The 19,668-nt window shown below is 37.4% G+C and overlaps 1 long non-coding RNA gene across 1 annotated transcript in view; it reads right to left on the reverse strand.

The window, feature by feature from the left end:
* Positions 1-19,668, reverse strand: part of LOC107314397 — a 30,717-nt gene that overhangs the window by 4,961 nt on the left and 6,088 nt on the right. The window contains exon 3 of the long non-coding RNA XR_001555398.2: positions 389-490. This is a non-coding gene — a long non-coding RNA (uncharacterized LOC107314397). The remainder of the gene's footprint in view (positions 1-388; positions 491-19,668) is intronic.

Genomic DNA, 19,668 nt, shown 5'->3' on the forward strand with positions numbered 1-19,668 from the left:
ATTTGGCTAAACCATGAAGTCGAGAAGAAACTTCTTGGATTTTTTACCCTATGCAGATAACTGACTTTCTTTAGTTGTGTATATCAGACCCCTGATTTTAAGGCAACGTATACTGATGGTCCTTTTATTTACTGGTAATGGTGTTACACTAAATTCATGCAAAAAAACCATCTGTTTTGTCTTGATGGATATGTGTGTGCCCATCTAACAGTCTAATGCTGAGCTCCAGAAAAACTCATTTTCATAAGGCATCAAGTTATAAAACAAGTGCCTGCTGATGAGAGCTGACCCAGGTTGGGCAACAGCTGATTCTAAGCAGTATCACAGTATCATCATAGTATCGTAGTCTCATGCGGGTTGGAAGGGACCTTAGAGATCATGTGGTTACCTGCACACTGGTGTAGTCAACAGAGTTGCTGCTGCTATGCTGCTGGTTTGTCATCAACCCCACGCCTCGTGTTTCCACATCTTCATGGCAAGTGCAGTGTGTCTTAGGGCACAAGAGAGCATGTTCAGCATCTGCTGCTACCAAGCAGCAACTATCAAAGAAGGGATCAAGACCTCAAGTGATGAAGAGTCACCACTAGACTGGAATGAGATATTGTAGGAACAATTTGCCACAGGAAACTCGTCAAGTACCTATCTACCAGCAAAACTTAGCCTTACCTTGCTGGGAGGCTTCAGGTTTTCTCAACAGGAAACCCCAAATCTTTTTGCTCAAATTTGCCCTGAACCCTGGCTCTCAAATTTGCGTGGTAAGTCAGTTACTGACTTAAGAACCTTTAATAGGAATTTTCATATAGCTTAGGTAGCCTCCCCTCTACTCCCTGCCTGATGATTGGGCTGTGAGACTAATCTTTGCCACTGTATTCTTACCTTAAAGAATTAACCAGTGTTTCTGGGTGTCCTCACTTGTTAGGAACAAGAATAGCACTGACTATTTTGTATCTTTTGTGTAAATACTTTGCTTGCAATTCTACATTCTGTGATTATACGTAGATTGCAGCAAAAAACTAGGTGGAAAACTTGGGTGGTTTTATCATGACCTGTTGATGTGACAGTTTACCTGGTGAAGTCTATTTGCTGTCTATTGATTGTGACCTTTGATTCCTTCTTTAAACTGAGGTTTCTGCAAAAAAGTGAAATCCTGCAGTATTCTTGCAGGTGTCATAATACAGCATAACGATATCATTCCATAACAGTGATAATTGGTAAGGAAAAAGATTAGTTCTGTTTTGCATGTCTAATAATGACAAACTACGATGGAACAGTCAAGGAGAGCCAAATATTTTGCCAATTATGTTCCTCTGAGGTCATATGTTAATTACAAATATGCACTTGCTCATCCGAATACAATTTGTAATACTACAACCTTCATAAAGATTGTCAAAAAAAGAACCCACATTTTCTGTAACAGTTATGTTTTTTCTTAGATAATTCTGAGATCCCATTCATTCAGTGATACAGAAATGAGCTAAACACACTCCTCCCCCACCTGTGCGTGATCCCTTCAACAAAGAAAATGCTAATTTGACAACATTGATGGCTTCACAAGCCTGTGAAATGATTTCTCTTCCCCAGAGTGTTCTAAAAGCTCTTACAGTTCACTTCCAATTATGCAAAACAAAGATATTAACATTTCCTAAGTCATTTATAGCTTCCAATTCACATCATTTTGAAGTCAAGGTCATTTTCTGATGTGAACTGTAGATTAATAGCCAGTTAAATATATATACGTTTGCAACAAGTATTTGATCACCATTGAAGCTGATTATCTGTCTTCAGTATCACTAGATAGGATTATGTAAAATGTCATAATTCCCACTTCAAGGGGATCATCGAAAACAGTAATTAAGTTCCAGAATTTCCCAATAAAAATAATTTCCTAGCTATCATCCTACTTGCTTTCCAAGAAGGAAATGAAGTTGTGGAATGCAGCACCTTGTAATATCAACTGATAACACTGTAACTTATATTGACAAAACTGCCTACTGCAAGTCCTTTATAGTGCCATAATGCCTTAACAACATCATCCTATTTCCTGTAACTCTGAAATCATCATTTAAATATTAACAACTGAAAATCCTACCGATTAGTAGAACAACACAGCTAGATTGATATCCTTCCTTTAAATTCCTTGTTACTATTTGGCAAATAGATATCTAACAATATTTTCTTTTTTGCAATCCAGCCATCCACCTACCACCAGTGAAGACAGCAGGAAAGTGATAAATAAACGTGGAGCATTTTCTCTATTTTTCTGTTCCTTGATACAGAAATGATCAATATATAGGGAAAAAAAAAAAAAAAAGAAAGAAAGAAAGAAATAAAAACAAATACCAAAACCCTCTGAGCTGTTGTAAATTACAGTATCAGTACGGAATGGAGTTACTGGTCATATACTTTACACATTCATACGTGAGTTAAAGTGAATGCTCCCTTTTTTGAAGCTGATTTGGAACTCCTTTTTCTTATAAGGGGAGGTGGTTTTATTTTCTTTTTCTAAATATAAGGTGAAATAAAACTGTGACCTACAGACCCACACAGTGCACAAGTACTGAGTCACAGTGTGCTTTTATAACAGGGGTGCGTATGGCTAAGCTTTGAAAGAAATTAATCAAAGCTTTCATAGAAGTCAGAGAGTCTCCCTGCTTGGTTTCATTTTACATCAGCACTGTACCTTGGTGATTCTTTAAGCTTAATGTTGCACCAGAAATGTACTACCTGATGTGTTTTCTTATAAGAGCAAGCTTCTTAGTCCTTGTGTCCTAAGAAAAAAAGAAGAAAGACTTTCTGACACTTATCCTGTCAGTACATGAGAGTTTGCATCAGGTGACAAACAAAATCCTAGTGTTTTTCAGCTGATTTTATCAGCACAGGGATCTGTTTCTGCTAAATTTGAATGCCAGTGGCTCAGCACACGGGGTGCATCACTGAAAAGTTATTCTGGAGGTGAAACTCCCAGTGAAACCATAACAGTTGGTTCTTCCTCTGCATTTTATTCTACTAATATTTTAAATTGAGTTTGTTCTTAAATTCTTGGATTTTTCTATGTCTTCAGACTTACTTGCGTCTGATGGGTTTTACTAGAGCTCCGTCAGAAAAAGAACTCGTGGTGGGCTGGGCTGCAATACTAAGAATGGACCAAACATGTTTGACTAGATGATATTTAATGGAAAATCACAGAAATTATATTGCCTGAACAGCATTTGCAAACACCCACTCACTCTACACTTACGTATGTGTGTTGTTTTGTTTTACTCTAAGATACTGTGCTACTGTACTAGCAAGTTTCTTCCATCTTGACAGATAAAATTACAGAGTTTAATCTCCAGAAACTAGCTCAACAAGAATTTATTTAAATAGCTGGGCATAAATTCTCGCTCCTAAATGAGCCTCAGATTAGCTCCAATTTCTCTAATGGTAATTTCTGATAATTACAAACAGAATACACTGGATATAGAAGAAAGAAGAGGTCTTATATTTAAAGCAAAGAGCTGGAAGTCTAGATTCTGTGGCTGATTCAAGTGTTACCTTAAGGTCATGCCTTGAACAGTTCACTTTGATGGGAGTTTCAAAAGAGTGTGAATGAATCAGATACTACCCTAAATCCCACTGCAGAGCTAGGTGCGAAATTTCATCAGGCTCCCCTGGAACTCCCAGGACTTCACTCTGTCTGTGCTTCAGATCAGGGGATAACATTTGCATGTTCTGCATAGATGGCAGATGCCTAACAACTATTTTTTTTTCATAAAAAAAAGAATCAGCCCTATTAACGGAAACATTTTAAGAGAAAGCTTGCGTCAAATAACTTAACCTCATGTAGGTTCACAAAAACAAGACGGCCAGAACTGATCTTTACTGCTTAGCCAGGTACATTGTGACTAATTCCTCCCCTCCTGAAGGATACCAGACATTTGCCTTTCCAGATCTCATTCCCACCCCTTAATTCCTATTCTCCTGAAAAAGCAGATTATCCCGATGGTCCTCATCTTGGGGCATTTCCTGGAAACAACATTGCTGCAGTACTTTCAAGTACATGTACATACACAAACGATGATGGCAGACTACCTTGACCTCAGTACTAGAAGTAGTGACTGCATTTCTTTTGTTTTCATGTCACATGTGCATGCCTTCAGTTTTAATCCTGCTTTTCTGACAGATTTTACTCCCTCACTTCTTTTTCTGTACCCCCTTTGAAATGGAATGTAAGCTTAATACTATTTGTGTTCTGGTTGAACTTGCAAACTCAGGAATATTTTATTGCCAGGCAGAACTGCTCAGCTCTTCTCTGGTTCATCTGCCCCATCCCTGACACAGAATGGCTTAGGTTGGAGAGACCTTAAAAATAGCCTAGTTCAACCTCCCCTGCCCGAGCGTGTTCTGTTGTTTGCATGCTTGAAGGATGCTGGTACTGAAAGGGTTAACGTGCCTTTTGTACCTCAGACACGGTAGGATTTTGCAAGCAAACGTCTCTTGGTTGCAAGAGCATACGAGCAAGTACGAGACTAATTTCCTGTTAAGGAGTCGCTACATTAAAAGGATATTTGCATAATCATAGACTAAGATAATGTAGGGAAAACCCCAGAGATCATTCTGATGCCAGGATTAAGCCAAGCCCAACATGTAATTTACTTGAATGCATGAAAACTGCTTCTTATCATCCGCTTCTATCTCAAGTCCCCAAGCACTTTAGTTGGCAGCAGCAAGCTCTCACTCCTCCTGGCTAATTCATTATCCTCAACAACTTTTAAAAGGGTTATTTTAAGTTTAACTTAACAGTCCCTGCAACTTAATTCATACAATAAAAAAATTACTCTTTTTATGACCTGTGTCACACGTTCAAAATCAGGCTACCGCATCTTCTCGGGTCATCATTTCATTTAATGCCCTCACCTTCAGGTTATGACAACTTCTGAAATATCACATGCATAACAAAAATAAAGGTCCAGGACTACACCTACGAAAAACATAGCCAAGAACAATGAGATTTCATAATGCAGGCTTTTTTTTTCCAGCTTGTATATAAATAAAGGAGTGTCCACGTAGGAGTTCAACAAAATGCCCTCAAGAGCAAGTACATTAGCAATTAAAAATCAAGGAACTTACGTGTTTCTGAACAGATTAATACTTCTCCAGGGCTGGATATTCCTTTTTACATCCAGATGTATGCTTTATTTTTCTATTTAAAGAATCTCATTACCCAAGATTTTGTTGTACTTTTCACTTGACGATTCCCCCTGTGCAGTCTTGCTTAGTGGCTCTCAGGTTGCTGCAGAGAGGCCTGAACGACTGTATTGTATTTTATTTTGTTACCCAAGTTGGATGGGGAAGTTACATGAATTCTGAAGTTCAGTAGCCAGTAAAAAACAAAACAGAAACAGGAAAATTAAACGAAAATAAAGACACAAGAAAAGCCTTGTTGTGACTGCCTGCCAGAGCTAAAATGAAAGGGGATACAAAGAAGTGTAAGGAGGAACAAGGCAGCTGCTGTTTCTGAAAAGCAACAAGTGAAGCAGCTCCATGGCATTTCAGTGCTTCAAGCCTCGAGCCACAGCATAAGAGGGGAATCTTTCAAACAAAGTGAGGGAAAGACAACCATTATGATAACAAATGATTTAGTTAATTGTAGTAAAGGCAAGAAGAGAATATAATTAAGGCCTCAGACACCTAAATAAGAAAGCACTTAGTAGCAATAGATGCAACATTAGCAGAAGAGAACCATTATATGAACAGGAGAATCTGCAATGTTTATTGCAAGCACAGCCCTAATAAAATGCTTTCCCTGTAGTAGGAGAGAGTACTATCTTTAATTACACTCTAGCAATGATTAAAACAGCAAAACCCCAGTAGCCTGAAAGTAGTCCAAAAATATTAATCCAAAAAGTTCACACATTCACATTTGAAATTTCTCATGTATAATGAGAACATCTGGACATCTTAAACAGTTAACACAATACACCTTTCTCCCAGATTTTGGAAGTGCTAAAAAAAAAAAAAACACCTATCAAATAATGAAGACAATAAACTAAGCCTAATTAGAACAGAACAACAGTCAGTAGACTGAACAATAGTGAATCCTGAAAACTCACAATGCACAAGGTCAGTTACAAAATAAAATGAAATGACACCCCATTGCAACCTGATCGTACATAAAGTATGGGAGAGAATCATCCCAGCTACCTTCAGTTTTAATTTCTCTTCATAATATACAGTCTACGTTTAACTCAAACTTGATAAAGGTTCCCAGGCTTCAACACAGAGACCAAAACTGTAGCATTATGTCATGTAACAGCATTACGCAAGTCTTGATCTCTAATCATGTTTTGGTTTGTGCAGAAATCTGTGCAGAAATCTATATGAAGTAATTTATCAGAACACTTAATCTCTGGGGGAAAAACAAAAGTGCTCAAACTACCTTGCTTCCTTACTCTGTCATTAGTGACAGGCCATTCCTAGCTTCAGTTCCAGAAATCCTCCAGAGCTCTGGACACCTCCAGCATGTTCCCATCTGCCTCACTGGTCCTTACACTTCTCTGATTTTTAACACAAACCATATTCAGAACTGATCCCAACATCACAGGGAGTAGTTTTAAGAAGATTTATGCAAGGAAAAAGTATACACACATGAGAGAGCAGCATACACTAGATAGATAGATAGAAGTATACACACATGAGATCCCACGTGCTGGGATAAAAGAAGGAATACATCATCATCTTGTACAGTTAAAGGATTCTGCCTAGACTGCAAGGAATGAACACAGAACTCCTAAAAAAAAAAAAAAAAAAAAATAGGGAATAGGACATTAAATTCAAATTCAAAGTTGTTACACCATTGACTGTAATAAAAATCAACCTTGTGCATGAAAAAAATAATGGGACAGAGCTTATGTTAGAGCCTATTGGGTGTAAATCACTCAGGATAAGCGTCATGAAGTTGGCAGACTTAAATAGAAAAGTGACCAGACTTAGCCCTGCTTTGTAGATGTCAGCAAGGTTAAAAGATTTCCCATTACAGGATTAAGTTTAACACACCATGAGGTGTAAGACGCAGATGCAAATTTAACACGCTTGCAAGCCAACAGTGAGATCAAGAACTTTAACGTCTATCCCACAAACATGAGCTTTGTTGCATTTGTAATTATCCTCTCCTTTAGAAAAACAACAAAAAAAACCAAAAACCATAACATTCTTTTGCACATTCAGTTAAAATCCTTAAGCTGCTACTTTGAATTATGGTTGACAAAAAACATTTTATTTCTTCCTTAGGAAATCACATAAAGATTTTCTGGTGGTTTTTGTTCATTTTTTGAAATATCTTTCATGCTCCCAAAATTGCATCCCAAAATTGAAATGACAGCTCAGATTCTGCAAACACAACAAATAGGTTTTCAAAGAAACAAATGAAAGAAAGGCAGCTTAAGTATAGGAGGAGTCTCTGAAACGCTGTTAGCCCGGAGAGTTTAAAGTCAGAATAATTTCATGAGTTGTATTTTCAACTTGTCAGCTATGCACTGAAATTGTGCTTTGTAATACTACTAATCTCTACAGAGGAAACTCCCATTGTCTCTTATGTTTTTTACATTGATACAAGGACTAGGATGTCATAAGGCTAAGATTATGCCAGGAAAGGATTTCTCAGGGACAGAAAATGATGCAAGTGGCTGACACCTTTCTTACAAAACGCAGGCAAGCTCTCTGGTATGGACTGAGCTAGAGATGGTAGTTTTCAGAGGGGTTTTCAGAGTCTGGAAATGTCCTTCTGAATTAAATTCCATATGCAGCAGTCTCTTAGGACTACCTAAAATATCCCTTTTGATCATTTCTGTTCTAAATGAGCCCAACAGCAGCACAAAAAGCACAGCATCCTCCTCAAACTATGACCTCAGTGCTTGCGTTTGTAGAGAAGAAGAATGGGATTTCCCTGTATTTGACAAAGTAATTTCTTACTCAGAGAAGTACCTGGTCTTTGACTCATCTCTGATCTCAACTTTAAGATCCATGGAGGCCTTGCTTCCTACTACTTCTTTCAGGCACTTATGTGCCATCCAAAAACAAACAAACAAAGGTTGGCTTGTGATGCACTTCTCCATAAAGACTTATTTTTATTCAAAGGTATAAAAAGATTAAAGTTTTTAAATACAAGCTGTGTGTGAAGTAGAATCAACAGCTAATAGCAAACTATAGTGCCTTTAATCTTAAGCCATATCTGAGTGTTAAGTGACTAAACATACCAGAGAAGATCCTCCTTGTTGAGAAATCTCAGCCTAGAATCCATTTCTGAAGAATGTTTAAGCCTTTGGAAAACGTAACTGAAGATCGTTAGCTTATTTCTGAGAAGACTGCTCTTTCAGATGGTACCCAGGCAGTCAATGGTCTCATTTAGGTTGATGAAAACCTAGTGGTACCCTTCCGGAATGAAGAGACTCAACCAAGTTTCTCCCACCTTCATGAAGAAAGCTAAAATTTGAGTTATTCTGAATTTGTAGGAAGTATACATCTTTCTGAAGACACTCAGAAACTATTCCTTGGCTCATAAAGAAATAGCAATGGGCACTGATGAATTCTCAGGGAACCAAGAGATTACTTAAATGGAGAGAATCTTGAATTCTAGTCTGCATTCCTCCAGCAGAAGAAAGAATTTAAGTGAGGCAGAGAAGATTTCAAATTAGTGTTATTTATGTAAAAGCAGGATATAAAATCTACTTTTCAGTGTCACTTGTGAGAAATATTTCACTCAGAGCCTAATTCAGATATCCTCACACCTTTCCACAGTGCACCAAAGACTCCATATGGGATTAGTTTGGATGTAGGTGTTTGATTGCCCAAGGTATGTGGTGGCTATATGCAATTCTAGGAGAACTTCAGATGACAAAGGAAAAAGAGGACAAGTTACCTATGAATTAGATAGTTCTAACAATACTTAAGATGCTTGAAAAGAGCCTAAGATGTTTGGATAGGCATTTTAGAACAAATACAAGGAAGTGAGTAATCATAGCTTCCAGGCCTCCCTTTTAGCAATATATATATATATATATATATATATATAAAATCTTTCTTGCTTTCTGTGATTCTTTTCATCTTCTTTTGGTCCTGACGTGGATGACAGACGCCTTTAACAATCATTCACCTTGGCAAATTTTTCATTTTTCAAATTAGTAACCTTTAATAAACACACCCCTGTAATTTGCATTGATAATCCTTTTCCCTAGAAGAGTGGGTGTTGCTGCAGGAACATGTCCAAAAGTTGCTCTCCAACCTCTTAGTATTGAAAAAAAGCACCATGCCACTAGCTATTATGACTCAATAATAGATTGAAATCTCTTGTTATGCTTTAATATGGGATAACAACTCCCTTAGAATTTCCATTAACAACGAAGCACCTCAATGAAATACAGACAGAACAACAGCTGCAGTGAACTCGTAGTAGATGATGTTTCTGCAAGATCTAAGCATTACGTTAACTCTCACAACACTGCATCCTAGACTACCAGACACAGTTCCTGGTATTCACCCAGGAAAAACTATAGCAGGAGTAGTTCAAATGCTGATATGCACATAGTTGACTAAGTGTAATTTGGAGACAATATTGTAACACAGGCATGTTGTGACTTTATGAATGTGGTAGCACTACTGCCTTAAAAAGTACAATAAACTGACTTGAACAGGGAAAATAAAAGCTAATATTCTAGTGAGTCATATGGGGAAGTTAGTTGTATCCATGAAAGAGTGTCATTGTAACAAGTGCAGTCTTCTAATCTAAAGAAGAGATACAGCACTGACAAGTTTCCTAAGAAAATCCAATTCAGGCCATGAATAAACAACCCCTTATCCATGCCTGACCTTACTTTGATACTGATCTCTACGAAGATTAGGTGCCACATCCACCTTCTATATAACGTTAAAGGCTCAGGCTAGGATCTAATTCCTTGTGTCCACATTTAAGGATAGATGGTAGGGAACCTAAAATGATCCTTGCTTTAACTTCATGAATGTTGCAGGGATTTAATATATTTATATTAAATATATATATATATTTTTTATATATATATATATATATATATATTTTGCAGGGATATATTTAATATATTTATTTATATTTATATATAAATTTATATATATATATATATATATATATTGTGTGTGTGTGTTTGTCATCAACCAACCAAATACTCATTCCCATGTTAAAAACTTGAGTCTAATTTAACTGTCAGTTGCATTATTTAACTTCTACTCAAATTAACAGAAGTAGATTCCATCTTGCTCTCAGAATTTGAAGTTTAAGTTTGGAGAGCTAGAGGTAGTAATAACTCAAAATGAGAAGACAGGGGTCCTTTTTTGCTCTGCAAATGAGATGGTGCTAAGAATCTTTTTTACCACGTAATTCAAATAACCTTCCCTCACCCAAATCATTTTCCACAGTGAAGGAGAACAAAATAAAGGTTATTTGATCTTCATTTATATGTGTCAATCAAGTACTTCTTTTCTTCCTCCTCCTCCCCCAGTTGCACATCTTTCCCCATTGCCCTGCAGCAGAATGTGGGTGGAATTCAATGAAGGCACTTATACTATTTTTCCCCCCCCACTTATTTTTGAAGAAACTATGATAACTGCTGTCAGTAATGTTTATGGAGGTAGTAGGACAAGCCTTTTCTTGATGTGTTAACTTGGGATTTTATGTACAAGCACTTTTCCAAAGAGTCATTTTGTTTGCACACCAGTCAATTACATGATTACTGGAAAACAGCAAGCACAAAAAGTGTTCTCTCAAGTTAAACAAGCAAGGTACTACCACTGCTGAGAGAGTCCCTGTGTAGTTGCCACCAAACAATTTTATTTTTCCACAGGGCTGTGCAATTAACTTGTATGCCCAGTGTTATTTCAGGATGGGCGTACTGCTCAGCTTAGTTGAGTTATGCAATAGAGATATCTTGATGAAACATAACTCAGGACCATTGCCACTAATTTAGGTGGAAAGGTGCCCACTCTGCAAAGTGGCCAGGGGTTTGTATCTACAGAGAATAAACTCTCTGGAAAAGTACAAAAGAAAATAGAAAGGAGAAAGCATGCAGAACAAAACAAAACAAAGAAAAAAAAAAAAGATGATAAAGAAAAAAAATAAGAAGAAAAAAGAAAAGATGAATATTAGCCTTATATGAGCAGGATTCATGAGAAATTGTCTCAAGCCTGAAAGCATCTAGCTTGCTTACATGGGTTAGATCAAGACAACGACTAACCAGAGTCATGTCCTTATCTGTGAACTGAGGATAAAATTCCTTTCTGCTGTGCTTTGTAGATTGTGACTAATGTAATAAGACCTTGTGTTCAACTGAGACTATTAACTGGTAGTTAATAAATAAATATAATACTAGAGCAAAGAGAGAAAACTATGCAGGAGAATAAAAAAGAAAGAAAGGGAATGAAAAAGAAAGCAGCAAACTTACTGAAAAGACAAGTACAATGAATACTCAAAGATATCTAGAGGACAGAAAGATATCCATAGTGAATAAATGTTATAAAGAAATATGGGACAAAGGATTTATAAGAAGAGAAAAGGGCAGAAAAACATGAGAGGTTAGAAAAACATTTACTTTCTAAATATGGCTCAATAATAGAAAAAACAGTGGCTGTGTCATAAAACAATGAGTGCCCTGTGGCAGGACAACAGCCTTCTATCCATTTTTCCATACTGGAAGAACATATTTCTTCTATGTGTAATTGCTTGCATTTCTCTTGTGGTATTGTCAAATGGCCTATGCCTTCCAGAGTTGATGATAGCTCTGCAGCACAGAGCCCCAAGTATAGAGTAGGTTCCTGTGAATTCAAAATCCTTGCAAAGAAGCAGTGCTAATAAAGAAAGTTGCCTTGAGGGCTAGTAAGTTCAGCACTAATTAAAATGGCTGATTAGCAGCTTTGAAAAGCGTGGTTCTCCTTTTCCACAGCATAGACACAGATGAGTATTACAGCTCCTTTCTGTAAATGTTGTACAGCCTGCATGTTATTCCTGATCCTCTGGAATGAAAGTAATTCCTTTCCTTCCTTTTCTCACTCTATGGAAGCCATTCCAGTTGCTAGTGTAATGGAGTTCAGGCTTTTGTTGGTCTTCTCTCATCTCTATAGGCCCACAAACTAAGACTGGATATAAGCCACTAGCTATCAAAGTGAGTGTCTTTGACTTTGATTCTTTAATTCTGAGTTGACAGTAACTCAACTGATTAATTCCTCTACATTAATTGCGACCTTCATGGCAATCTAAAAAGCCAGAATAAGTACATGAAGATGGTACCAAACAGTGAGTTATTGAAGTAAGGAATGGCAGAGATTTCCAGCTTTAAGATATGAGAGGTGGAGGAGAGAAAGAACAGAAGAGAGAGGACAGAAGCTGTGAGAAGCAAACTGCTGAAAGAAGTCTTCCATGCACATCAAATTTTCTCAGTCTCGACTGGATTGTATAGTGTTCAGTAGAAAGCAGGTGGCAACCCAAGCAATATCTGCAGTTTTTGCTTGTTTGTTATCAAATACAAAGAAAAATATAGAAAGCCCTTAAGAATTAGCTAACATTCCACCTTTATCACGATACTGCATTGTTTTGTGAAAACGATACCAAAGTTTTCCCACAGTGACTTCTAGACTTATTTCCCCATGTCTTAGTTGACATGCCCTGTGCCTTAGTTCACACAAGTTCCTTGGTGCAACAACTATACATGTGAAGCACATACAAACATGACACATATGAGTTGGCTTAAAAACAGCGATCGAGTGAAATAACTGTAACAGCTTCCTGGAGGCAGAAAGTCAGCTTCAGTAAGCAGAGTAAAAAGGTTCAGCACAAATTGTTTTGTATCATCCATGAGAATGGCTAATCAGTGAAGTCGGGCCCCTGAATTTTTACTTTATCAAGTCTTACAAGGCAATGAAATCACCAGGCTAACTAGTTTTGAAATACTGATACTTAGATTGAAGAAGGTCAAGGATCTTGACAGCATCTAAAAGGTTTTACTAAGTCACTGCAGCACTGTGCCAACACATCTCTATCTTGCACCTTTATATCAGACTTCCAGTCAAGCTCCCTCCCTGCTTCAGGAGAGAAAAGTGACCCTCAGATACTGATGAGACAACTGTACTCAATTCACGTAAACAATTAGTAGGAACAGTCATACGAACTGGGACACGCATGTACAGCATGTGCAGGTTTTTCATACGGAGTAAGTATATAAACAAATTACTCCTTACTTGACCTAGCAAAGCACCACACCTACTCTGCACACAATTACATCTTTTATGTTCTGCATGAAAGAATATACTGCAAATGAATCTCAGTACAAAGTTTAAATAAAGAATTACCAAGTAATAATTAAACCAGCCTGTCATTTATTATGATTAGACACTAAGGTAAGATCTGTTTCTTTTAATGCTTCTCAAAGAATGTACTCATTTTAGAACACGTACAACCAGTTACGCAGAGGTCTCAAAAGACATACTGTTCTCCTGGCTTAGTGATGCACAGTGTATTCATTTTTATTGCTGGAGTTGACCCAGTTATTGATATCACAGCCAAAGTGACACGCTATCAGTCTTGTCATAATGAGGTTATGACCCAGAACTTTCTCTTGTAACCTCTTCTATAACATTCAACTAAAGATCCCTTCTGTTATGAAGCTTCAATACAGGACAAAATATGTCACTGTGGTTCAAACAGGAGGAACACCAGGTTCTGCACTGCTAAGCTACATTAATATGGGAAGCTTTCTGTGCACAGATGGCCAACCAGAAGTTAGAACCAACTGAGAAATCAGACCTAATTGTAGCAAATTTGAGTAGTATAGGCTCACACATGCATAGTTCCTCACATCTATTTGCACTCTACCACAACAGAGGGTGGAATTTGTATGGTGAGGAAACAGCTGCAGCAGCTAAACAGCTTTTTCACTTCTAAGTTCCTTCAGCGCACCACAGATCATCTACAACCAAAGTTTTAATTCCAGATTTTTTGGGTTACAGATAATGCTAATCCCACAAAGTTATTATTTACTATTTATATTATAGTTGCACCCAAAAACCCAAAAGGAAAGGGTATCATTTAATTAGGAGTTTTGCAAACAGTATGAGTTGCTGCATCAGAGATCTAACACTGTTCTTATCGGTGAGCATAAAAGCGATGGATGTAACAGATAAACTGTGAGGTGGGAGTGGATTGGAAAGACTGAATAACTGTAAAGCAAACAGACTTCACTGCAGTTCACTACTTGCCTAACAGATGGGAGTGGTTCATGAGCATCATAGCAGAAAAAGCTTTTGAGGAGGGATTTAGAGAGGGATAAGGCATCAGCTTTATGGATTTTGGCAAGAGCTGGCTTCCACTGCTAGGTAATGTGGCAGAGAAAATATTTAAGACTTCTGTCTCACTGAAAGAAGAGCAGCTGCCTAAGTTGCACTAAGTGATCACTCCTCAATTTAATACATTAATTGCCATAGCATATGGTGAGAGATGGTTTTGTTAATTGACTTGAGCCCATTTAGCATCTATGGTCTGAAAAACAGTTTTGAATTTCATCTCCTGTGAGCACATATAATTATATCTTTTCTTTATTGTTTATCCTGAAGTTGATCATGCTCCAGCAGGGCTGAAGTCCAGAAAGCATAGCTGTATGTTGAAATGAAAATTGCACAATAACCATCATCACAGAGACCTAAAGGGAAAGTTGTAAGATTTGTTATAATCTCATACAGCTTTATGAGATGTTTAAACCAGAGAATACAAAAACATTTTCTGAAATAAGGTATAATCACATTTCACATGAAGCTCAGATCTTTTCCACTGTGGCTTCCACTACACTTTCAGTGAAAACAAACAGCATCTCTGTTAAATATAGAGATTTGGGAGATAAGGCTGTATTAATTATTAGTTGTATTGACTTCTAATTTATGTTGGGTTAAAACAAGCATTTAAAACTAGTTAATAATATAATTAAGCCTTCATGAAGTTGATAGGTATGCCTTTATCATCTGCAAATCACTCCTCCTGCTCTGCTCCCACAGACCACTATCTCTCCAGAGTACCTGCATGCTATTCCAGTCTTCATTGCTCATCCATTAGCCCTACACCTAGAAGGGCCCTCACTCTCTCATCAGCCAGGAACTTTCACTCGCTTAGTAGCCTTTAACCACGTAATAGAATCAAGAGTAGATTTGTTACTCAGGTTCCTTTTACTGATATAGGATGTTAAGTGAAGAAGCATGCTGCAGGTCAAGCTTTCAAGCAGCTGAGCCAAAAAGTTCATATGCAATCTTCCTCCCACTGCTTTATTTACATCCCATCTGTTCCTTTTACACTTTACCATGCCCTTCCTACTGCTTAGCTTTTGTTGTCAATCTGCAACACATTTTTCAATTGATTAATGATTATGACTTAACCATGCATTATGGACTCGTGCTACCTCCAATCGTCTTCACCGTTTGTTCATGATCTAAGAGTTTGAAGGCTATCTTTGGCCATTTTCTTGCTTTCATGTCCTTATTAAAAGGCATGAACATGGACCTTTGCTGGACTATAAATACCTTGCTAGTACACCTCCTCCCAAGCCGCTTAGTCACCTTCTGAAGCACCCCATTATTTTGGTTGCACACTTCCAATAATTAAGTCTCCTATTTTTTCTAGGCCTCAATTATCTTGCTTTCACTGACACCTATATAGTCTTATTTCAGGAAACAGGAAAGTTAACCACAATATTTATTTATTTACATCCACATAACATAAAACCTAGGTAGAGATGTTAGAACACCTGGCATAGGTTTAGAAACATAATTACAATATTATAGAATCAGTCAAAACACCAGCTGCTCTTTCTTTCCTATATCTCTTCTATCAGCTACATATCATTCACTAGTTTCTGAGAAGATTCAATAAAGATTAAAACTTCCCTTAAACCATATCTATTACACAATCATATATTTACCTTGCTATTATAGCTTCGCATCACTTGTACAATCTTTGGAAAGAAGCTATGGGGAGTAAGTAAACAAATAACTTCTTTTTAGAAGTATTAATGTTGTCTTATATCACAAAGCCCATGTTACTGCACCCATAGCACAGTTCGTCCACTTCTGTTGCTCAGAAACTACTTTCATGTAGTTCTGAGAAATGCACTGAACTAGTCTACCTCTCCTGCTGAGATGAAAAACAAAGCAATTAATCATCCAAATACAATCTAAAATAATTCCTTCCATATAAAATTTTCTGATAGGTAGCAAAGAATATTTTTTAAAGGTCAGTGGAGATGTGGAATGCACAATGAAATACTGATGAATTGGGATAAGACCGGTAGTTGATATATAAGAACAAGTTAATCACTTAGTGCTGTAAATAATTACTACTCTTACATTTAAATATTTGAGTACAGCAAGAGAAGCATATCTTCAAAAGACTAGGCCCTTTGTTTTTTAACATATACGCATACATGTCTGAAAAAGGGTGCAATGGTATTCTTACTGGCAGTCTGTCCAGCACTGGCTGCTGCCCACATTTCAGTTGTGGGAATCGTAGAATTACTCGAGTTGGAAAAGACCTCAAAGATCATCAAGTCCAACCACAGCCTAACCATAGTCCCCTAACTCTAACAACCCTCTGCTAATTCCTATCTCTGAGCACCACATCCAAATGGCTCTTAAACACATCCAGAGACCATGATACTTCCAGGATGGAATGCTTCAGTAGAGAGTCTTTATGTTTTACAAAGGACACCTTCAGGCCAGCCATGATATTCCTCTTGTTCCAATACGGACTTGCATCAGATTGGGTTTTGGTTTTTTTTGTTTGTTTGTTTTGCTATGAGCTCAAAAATTTGAAAAGGTTGTAAAAAAATTTTAATTGCAAATTAGATACCAGAAATTTTCCATGAACACGTGCCCTGTGTGTTCAGTTTAGATGCTTTTCCAGCCTCCCAACTTCTGAAGAGAACTTCCAGATTAATATTACAAATAAGAGAGACGCATTGCATCAACACTTAAACCTGAAAAACACAAGTACAACCTAGAAACATTGGTAAATGGGTGTTGCTATGAAGGTAAGTAGATTTAAAAGTTAGTAGTTTGGTGATTTTTTTTTTTTTTAAACGTGTTTTATGAAATATTGGTTTCATCCAAATATGCACATTCTTATTATTTATTTTACCAGTAATACTTGAATCTGCAGAGAGACTACAAATAAGTACTAATAAATATACCTTCCAAACTGGGCTAATCACCCTATGTATGAGCACAAGAGGTTGCAGCAATTTCTCCCCATTTGGTAGTGGAAAATATGAGCAAACATTTCTTGGCCACACCGGTAAAACTGTGAAGCCTTGATGTAACAAGGGATTGAAGCACTTGGATTGTATGCTCCAGGTCCTTTGTAAGGACTGAAAGTTTTGATTAATCACTCTGTCGACTGCTTGACTTGCTATCTAACCATGAAGTTTAGCTACATCTCCACAAAATCTAAAAAGACTCTCCACACCTCATTGTTTTCTTTTTTTTGTTGTTGTTGTTTGTTTTTTTGTTTTTATGATGGTTTGTTTTTACTTCTAAAGCCAGCTTAAGACTGATAAGCATCTGACAACAAGCAGTTCACCACATAGCACTAAAGCTTTGGTATATCAAAGGGCAAGAGATCATAGATCAGGCATTTGTCTAAAATGTAGCCAGATTTGCCAAAGAGCTCAAGGATAATTCTTTTCAAATGCTCAGCATCCACCTCTATAGGCAAATTTTCAGAAGAGCTCAAAGCCATGCATGCTAAAGGTCTCTGAGAATGTTGCTAACTGTTTTGGTTCTCCAACAGAAGCCAAGCTTTTTGAAAAGCCTGTCCCCTTTGAAATATTTCAGCTAAAGGATATCACAGTATAGCTCAGTTATTATTTTGGGTTCTAGATGTATCTGTACATCTCTATAAAACAACCACAGCGTAAAATTTTTTGCTAAATGAAAAGAAACTCAGTCCCTTTGGAACTCAGATCTTTTACTTTGTTATTTCTTGAAATGTCTTCATAGACATCCTTTGTATGAAATAACTCATCCTTGTCATTTGGAAACATTGCATCACAAGGATTTGTGCAGCCATATTTTTCCCATTGCATTTATTTATAAAGCAGACATTCTCTTTTCTCAGCTTTTCTTATGTACATACTTCTTTGTAAAAAAAAAATAAATGCCTATTTTCTTAATTATAAATACTGTGACTTGTACAAAACAGAATTACACCTGACTTGATATCCTAGCATATCCATTCTGTAAACTTAATTTGGTTTGATCTTTCTGGAGTGCTGCAATTCTGTTTTACTAAACCCTTACTTATGAACAAAATATAGGAGAACAGACTCAAAAAACTCTATATATCATAAGGAAAAAAAAAATAAACAAGAAATCATCTGGAAGGAGAGTGCAATTTAGTAATAGAGTCAAGTGGAAGATGGCACACTTGCACAGACGAGGCAAAATGCATGAAGGCAGAGTGGAGAATGTCCAGAAAACAGTTTGGAATGCACTGAGGTTAGGGACAGAGTACAGCCTTCAAATACATTAAGTTTTTCTTTTCAGGGTTAGTAAGCCTTCAGCTGGAATACTAAGCCTACAACCAGGAACCCCACTTCTATAAGTACAGCAGATGGAAGCAAGAGGTCAAGAAGAATGGACAGGAATATTTAAAAGACTGAAAGAACTAGAGCTTGTTAGCCTAACAAAGCAGAGACTGTTCACTACACTTGCTGCTGCAGAACAGAAATTTACTATCTTTCTCAGAGACACCTCCAGTTGTGATGACTGCAATCTCTAGGTAGTAATCAAGTCTGCCAGAACTGCAAAATGTATTGATTTATTTCAGAGAGCAACACCAGTATCCAACTGAAATATCCAGCACTAACTGAGATGAAAAAGGTCTGCGCTGCAGAAATGGAGCTGGAGAAGGCTTGGTGCATATTCAGCATTAAAACAAGAAACAGGAATACCAAGAAGGAATGAGGAATGGGGGCAAAAAAAACCAAGTTGCTTGCATATGAATGTCAGTCTCCTAAGTAGATGTCATTGAGGTAATCTGATTTATAAATCATGATCAGAAAAAAATTGAGTCACTATGTCCCTCACAAAAGATTCCCATTTTCATACAGATTGATGGGGATAGACTGCACAGTGTGACTACTACCAATGGTCATGTAATATTATGTTCTGAAGGTGGGACAAAGACCTGAGGAACATGTTCAGGGTTTACCCTGCTTTGCAATGGAAGTCAGACTGGAGAGCACCACAAGTCCCTTCCCCACACTGTGCTGATCCCATGAGCTCAACTTTTTTAAGGCAGCTGGTCCAGCAGTGACTTTTCCTCTCACCAGAGGACAAGAACATTTGCAAGAGAATGTTTCATCAATCTGCAGGTTGTCTGGGGGCAAGCTCTTCAGGAGCATGCGCACATCTGCATGTCAGTACATCTACGTAAGGGACATACGTGTGCACACAGGGCAGAGATCAGATGCTGCATTCAAATTTACAGGCTTGCCAAGACCCAAATGTCCATCATTTAGATGGACTCTGGTGAAAGATTAAAAAGAATACTTGTATCTAGCTTGGCCCAGAACACCCAGGAAGGAGAAGAACTACTCAGAACTGCCGGCAGGAGTTTACAACTGGGAGCAATAG

This window comes from Coturnix japonica, chromosome 5 (assembly GCF_001577835.2).
Source record: "Coturnix japonica isolate 7356 chromosome 5, Coturnix japonica 2.1, whole genome shotgun sequence".
Taxonomy (NCBI): domain Eukaryota; kingdom Metazoa; phylum Chordata; class Aves; order Galliformes; family Phasianidae; genus Coturnix; species Coturnix japonica.